Source organism: Nycticebus coucang, chromosome Y, assembly GCF_027406575.1.
Source record: "Nycticebus coucang isolate mNycCou1 chromosome Y, mNycCou1.pri, whole genome shotgun sequence".
In the NCBI taxonomy this organism is placed as follows: Eukaryota; Metazoa; Chordata; class Mammalia; order Primates; family Lorisidae; genus Nycticebus; species Nycticebus coucang.
The window spans coordinates 24131433-24138703 of NC_069805.1; positions in this window are offsets into that span (position 1 = coordinate 24131433).

Genomic DNA, 7271 nt, shown 5'->3' on the forward strand with positions numbered 1-7271 from the left:
CTTGGGTGGACTCCTCTTTGCTTTTCCTCATCAACTTGTTCTTGTTTGTCTGATGAAGCTTCAGAGACAAGTGCCAAGCCTTTAGTAACACAACCAAGAGTGCACAATGATTCCAATTTCTCTTCATTCTCACCAATACTTATTATTTACTGGTTTTGGCTTGTTCTTTAATATTTTATTTTTTAAATGATGTGAAATCATTTCATTTATGCCTTTAGTTAAGTTTTTTGAGAGGTTTAAGGATAGGGTCTGGCCAGAGTGCACAAGGAGAGGAAGCCAGTCCAGGGATGAAGGAGAGGCTTTATTTTAAAGGAGCAGAATGGAGTCTGACCATAAGTCAGCCCAGTTTGACTCACACAGTTTCAAGGGAATTTCATTAGTGTAGTTGGAATGTGGGAGGCAGTCATGAGAAGTGAGGGAAGTCATCTTTCCTGCAAAGACTGATTTTAGAATTACTGCCTTCCACAAAAGGTATTAATCTTGCAGGAAGGCCTTATCTCCAGTGCCAAGCAGGACAGGATAGGAGATTCTGATGCTTTCCAGGAACACCAGCCCTAAAGCATTTCAGGAGGGTGGGGAGAGGGCTTCTGTGACCATGCCACTTGGTCTTTGGCCTGCCTTCTATCACTAGCTGTCTTCTCAGGATGGCTATGCCCTTGTCAGGGTCGTGAGGATTTACAGGAGTATGGGAAGGGGGTTGCTGTGATCATGCAATTTGGTTCTGGCCTGTTTTCTTTCTCTACTTGTCTCCTAAATAGCTGTACTTTTGTCAGAGTCCTGAGGATTTCTTCCCCACAATTTCTTTTTTTTTCTTTTTTCTTTTTTTAGAGATAGAGTCTCACTTTATCACCCTCAGTATCATTCCATGGTGTCACACAGTTCGCAGCAACCTCCAACTCCTGGGCTTAGGTGATTCTCTTGCCTCAGCCTCCCGAGTTGCTGGGACTACAGGCACCCACCACAACACCCAGATATTTTTTGTTGCAGTTTGGCCAGGGCGGGGTTTGAACCCGCCACCCTTGGTATATGGAGCTAGCGCCCTACTCACTGAGCCACAGGTGCCACCGCCTCCCACAATTTCTTTATAAGAATGCTACCTAATATTAGTGTTTGATATTTCTTCATCCCTGAAGGAGGTCCCCCAAACAGTGGTTCTTTATTACCAAGCAGTTGGCCCACATTCTACACCGTCTCTTCATTAAATCCATCTTTTGCTACTTGATTTTCACATCTATTTCCACTGTTGAGGGTGGAGCACCCTTTGGCTTGAATTTCATATGATCTGTTACAATTGAAATTAATTTCCTTAGCAAGAGATGAAGAGTTATCTGTTCTACAACTTCTTTCCCTCATAGAAAAATGTCTCTGATAAGATTCTGAAACTTAGGTAGGTACAATGGCAAGTTGCTTTCAGAGTAATTTTTTTTTTCTTTTTAAGAACTGAGTGTTCGTTGGAGGGGAGAGATAGCAGCCTGTGTCTCCTGCTGTGAATCTACCACATCCTGAGCTAGGATGAAACGGATCAGTGTTGCAGTATTCTGAAAACACCACGCTCACAATAGAGCTTCCATTCCATTAGTAGGCATGAGTTCAGAACCATATTCCTACCATTTAAGCATACCCATATAGGATTAACCTCAGTAGAGGGTAGCAAGAGGTAGGGTGAGAAATGTTAAAGTCAAACTCTTCTTAGAAAAAGTTCTCTGACTTTTCTGGGGGACAGAGAACCTGGTCTGGAGTGTTCCCCTCACTGAGCTGAGATCAAGAGGAAGGAAGTAATCAGTACTGAAACACCATAGACTTAACATCCTCACAGAACTTCCAGAGACTATGTTAAATAGATGTTCCTCCTTTGATGTTTGCCTCATGGATAATTTTCAGAGGCTTTAAATAGTTCTTTTAAAATAACAATCATGTTTCTCTAGAGCTCCTCAGGCTGTCATGCCATCATAATGCATTAAATATTCTGCCTACATCAGTAAATGTTCTACAATCTCAACTGTTATGTTGTTTACAAAAAAATGGAAAGATATCATTCTTATGGTATGCAAAAACATGTTATGTGCTTTTTATGTATAAACTATTAAAAATAAAATAGAGTTAATATAATTGTCAGGAGGCTATGGTCTGGGCTTTCTCTGGGTGCCACCAGCAAGTGGTCTCCAGAATCTAAAAGCATTTTGATTTGTTCAGCACAAAAAAAGGAAACTAAGCAGCAAAAGCAGAGCTATTGCAAAAAGAGGAAGTCAGGAGGCAGTGGCAATTTAACAGAAAAGTTTAATTCTTTTAAGCATATAGAACATACTTAAGTTTATAAGCAAATAGAACACACCTGAAAGGAAGGTATGGGTCTCTTCCTCGAAAATAAGGAAGGACCCCTTATAAGCTTTTTCTCATGTATTTATTCCCCAATTCCTAGCTTTGCTCTACTTACTAATGTTTATGCATTTCCTAACTCATGTTTATGTATTTCTTTCATCTAAGGCCTTGATCAAGGTAATTCCACATTATTCTTAACTAACTTCACCTTTGGAAAGTCTCCAAGATATTAATAGGACATTGATTAATCACGGGATACTAACTTTTCCAAAAAGTTCTTATTGATCCATCCCTCTGTGGGAATCTTAGGAGTTGAACAGTAACTGAATTTCTAAACTGTCTAACCACAATTGTGGCTACTTCTGATTTCGTAGTAGCCCAGAATAGTCTATCTTCCTTATCCTGCTCATGTCTAAGCTAAGGAATTGTTTCCTCTGTCTTAGCACTTACCCACTTTTCTTTCTCAGCAATTGTCTGCTTTTATTTTCCTTCTTAGCCTGTTCCTACCCATCCCTAACAATTTTTTATCTATCATTAATTGTTTATAGTGAATGTAGAAATTCAAAAACTCAGGCTGAGCATTAGAAATCATGCATGAAGGCCAGATTATAGGCTCATGCCTATAATCCTAACATTCTGGAAAGTCAAGGCAGGTGGATTGCCTGAGTTCAGGAGTACAAGACCAACCTAAGCAAGAGCAAGGTACAATTTCTTTTTTTTTTTTTTTTTTTTTTTTTTGTAGAGACAGAGTCTCACTGTACCACCCTCGGGTAGAGTGCCGTGCGTCACACAGCTCACAGCAACCTCTAACTCTTGGGCTTACGCGATTCTCTTGCCTCAGCCTCCCAAGCAGCTGGGACTACAGGCGTCCGCCACAACGCCTGGCTATTTTTTTTATTGCAGTTTGGCCGGGGCTGGGTTTGAACCCGCCACCCTCGGCATGAGCAAGGTACAATTTCTAAAAATAGCAGGAAGCTGTGGTAGGCACCTGTAGTCCCAGCTATTCAGAAGGCTAAGGCAGGAGGATCTCTTGAGCTCAAGAGTTTGAGGTTGCTGTGAGCTATGGATGCCAGGGCACCTTACTGAGGGTGACAAAGTGAGATTCTGTCTCAAGGAAAAAAGGAAAAAGGAATCATAAAGCTCTGACTTTTACCAAATCCTTTAGCATTTCCATCTACTTACATCAAGATTCCTAAGCTAGTGATTTATTATACTCAGCCTCTGTATGTTTGGGTTCCACATCCATGGATTCAACCAATTGAAGATCAAAAATATTTGAAAAAAATTATATTTGTAGTAAACATGTACAGACCTTTTTCTTTGTCATTATTTTCTGAAAAATATGGTATAACAGTATTTATATTGCATTTACTTTATATTAGACATTATAAATAATGTAGAGATTATTAAAAGTAGACAGAATAATATGCATAATTTTTATACAAATGCTATCCAATTTTATATCAGGGACTTGAGCATTTGTAGATTTTGGTATCTACCAGAGATCTTGAAACCAATTCCCTAAGGATACCCAGGAATTACTGTATTTCTTGACATTTCCTCAGCATTTATGTAAAAGGAAGTAATTTAAACTACATATTTTTCCCTTTGATATAAAACGTAAAAGCAACATGGTTTGCAACAAGGAGAAATACTCTGCTTATTGTTCACTTAAAAATAAATTTTGTACCTTTTTTTCACATCAGTGGGTGCCTTCCTTAATTTTCATAAAGGTGTACAAGATGATGGACATGTACGTCACCAGTTCTCTCTAAATAGATACTGAGCATGTTCCCAATTTTTTGCCACTCATTCATTGCTGAAAAGAAGGTCAATGTAAATATCAAGAGACACCCTAGAAAAGACCTGCAAGTCTGTAATGAACTAAGGCTGTGAAGTAAGAAGTGATAAGATGGTTAGAATACGTGGCAAAATATAGACGTTGTATTTGAAAATTATCACTTTTAAAGCTGAAATAACTTTTATATTTTGGTTATGATTTATTTCAAACTTAGAAAAAAATGTACATTTTTACGTGTTAATAATAATTAAACTCTACCCTGACTTAGTTTCCTTCCTTTCCCCAGAGGTGACCATCATCCATGATTTTATAGGTATTTTTGGTGGCTTTATTATCATAAAGCAATGTTTTGCTGAATTTTGTCTTTTTGGCACTTTGTATGAAAGTAAATATATGGATCATTATCTCTCTGGGTTTTGCCCCAGTTTGTCTCATACCTGCTGGAGTCTAAGGCTTGAGCCAAGCAATAGGCTCATCCATTCCAGTTTTTTTTTTTTTTTTTTTTTTTTTCAGTTTTGGCTGTGGCTGGCACCCTACTCCTTAAGCCACAGGAGTCGCCCTTTTTTTTTTTTTTTTAATTCTTGAGACAGAGTCTCACTTTGTCACTCTTGGTAGAGTGCTTGGCGTCATAGCTCACAGCAACCTCAAACTCTTGGCTCAAGTGATTCTCTTGCCTCAGCCTCCTGAGTAGCTAGGACTACAGGTGTGCACCTCTATGCCTGGCTAGTTTTTCTACTTTTAGTAGAGACAGCATCTTGCTCTTGATCAGATTGGTCCCAAACGCCTGAGCTCAAACAATCCACCTGCCTCAGCTTCCTGATAGGATTACAGGTGTGAGCCATCACTCGTGGTCAAGAACAGTCTTAAATTTTATGGCAAACCAGACCTCACAGGAGTTCAGACCAGTAAAAGCTCACATTGTCCGTGCTTTGAAAGATGGATTATACATGGGCTCAACAAAAGCACATAATGGATCATCGAACAACCTTAGATCTCTTTACCTCATCTGGGCTCATGCATAGTGCCAAACAAAGCTGTATGTTGTGTTCATTTTTCCCCTGACGTTGCTACAAGAGAAACCTTAATTTGAAAGTGACTGATGCTGTTGCTTCTTTGGACAATGACAATAAGTACACCCAAAAACATTATCAAAGAAAAATAAGCTATAATGTGCCAATTAATGAATAGCTTTCAGGCATCCTATATAGGGTCTGGTTCCCTCAGAGGAGGCAGCAGGGAGTACATGGTGGCCAAGCCCTCAAGGCCCCCAACTAGCTGCCAGGTACACATGGTGCCCACAGCTAAGTCAATTGTAAGAAAGATGTGGTTGGTGGATGTCAAAGCAACCAAAAGTTTGGCAGTTACTAAAAATGTATACTCTGAAGCTGAGCATGTGAAATAAAACTATCCTATGCCTAGAAACAATACAGGAGACTCAGGAATAAGGGGGCAGAACATGTCCCCAGAGGAGTCTGATACTCCCCATTCAAGTAAGACAAATGAAGAATGGCAATGCCATCTCTCAAACACAGAACTGCTTGGAATGGAGCTGTTCTCTCTGCTCACACTAAATGCAATTGCCAAATACTTTTAAGTGAAAACTATACTACATTCTGCCCCCTATGACAGAATTGTGTGCTTTGAAGGTTTGTCAGACAGGGTATTATGCTAATTCCCTCAAAGTTGTTTGTAATCTACTTGTGATCCTAAATACCAGGGGTCACACTGGACACATGGGAACACCACCGGGAATTGCCTGTACCAGTAGGGATACATTAGGAATCTGTCATGACATTTTACTCATTTTTGAGATTAGTATTAGTTGGAGCAGTGGTTCTCAACCTTCCTACTGCTGCAACCCTTTAATACAGTCCAAAAGGGTCGCGACCCAGAGGTTGAGAACTGCTGAGTTGGAGGCTTTAACTTTGGTGACAAAGATTAACACAATACACGCCATTAGGCCAAAATCACCACCCCAATGAGCTCACACGTGGAAAAGCTTGCAATTCGGCAGTTTCTTGCCTTTTTAGTAATTAGCTAAGTTTAACTTTCCTCTTGTTGGCTCTCCTTTCTAACAATCCCAAGGCCAGGACTATCCTACTTTTAGGGTGACTTGACAGATATGGCCTTAGAGTGAGGTGAGGTGATTGGCACCCTTTCCTTATTATCACATATTGAGGACCTCATCTCGAACACAAAGGATTATTCTACAGACTCAGCCGAGTGTCAATTTCTTAGCTTCAATAACGGTGAGAACTCAAGATTCAGGGGGATGGTTAGGGTTGTTACCTGTACTCTGAGTCCATGAGAGCATGAGACATAAATTTTTCTTTCTTTTTTTTTTTTGTAGAGACAGAGTCTCACTTTACCGCCTTCAGTAGGGTGCCATGATGTCACAGGACTCACAGCAACCCCTAGCTCTTGGGCTTCCGCGATTCTCCTGCCTCAGCCTCCCCAGCAGCTGGGATTACAGGCGCCTGCCACAATGCCTGGCTATTTTTTGGTTGCAGTTCAGCCGGGGCTGGGTTTGAACCCGCCACCCTCGGTATATGGGGCCCGTGCCCTACTCACTGAGCCACTGGCGCCACCCAAGACATAAATTTTTCAATGAAGTGTTATGAGAATTCTCTTCTAGTAAATTCAACATTATATCTCAGTGAATCACAACCAAATACAATAGATTTTTTTTCAATGAAGTGTTATGAGAATTCTCTTCTAGTGAATTCAACATTATATCTCAGTGAATCACAACCAAATACAATAGATTTTTCCAGATGGAAAGATCAATTTCATGCAGTATGTGAGACTATGTTAAGATTTATTGAAGGACAATTATAATTTTGTGATGCTGAATTTGAATTGTATTTAATTTTTTAATCATTTTTCTCTCAACTTAACTTTCTGTATGTATGTATATTAGGTGAAAAATTTTTAAACATACCAGATATGAAATAATTTAAATATTCCTACTTTATTCTTTTGTTTGTTCATACTTTATAATTTTGCAAATGCTGTAAGACTGTTCAAAATTATTTTAACATAGAACATGATTTTTAAGCATTTTCCAATGATGGTAATTTAGTTGATGTCCATGATCATTTTGTTTCATTATATTATAGTGATTACTAGTAAACTTACTTTATAATTATCA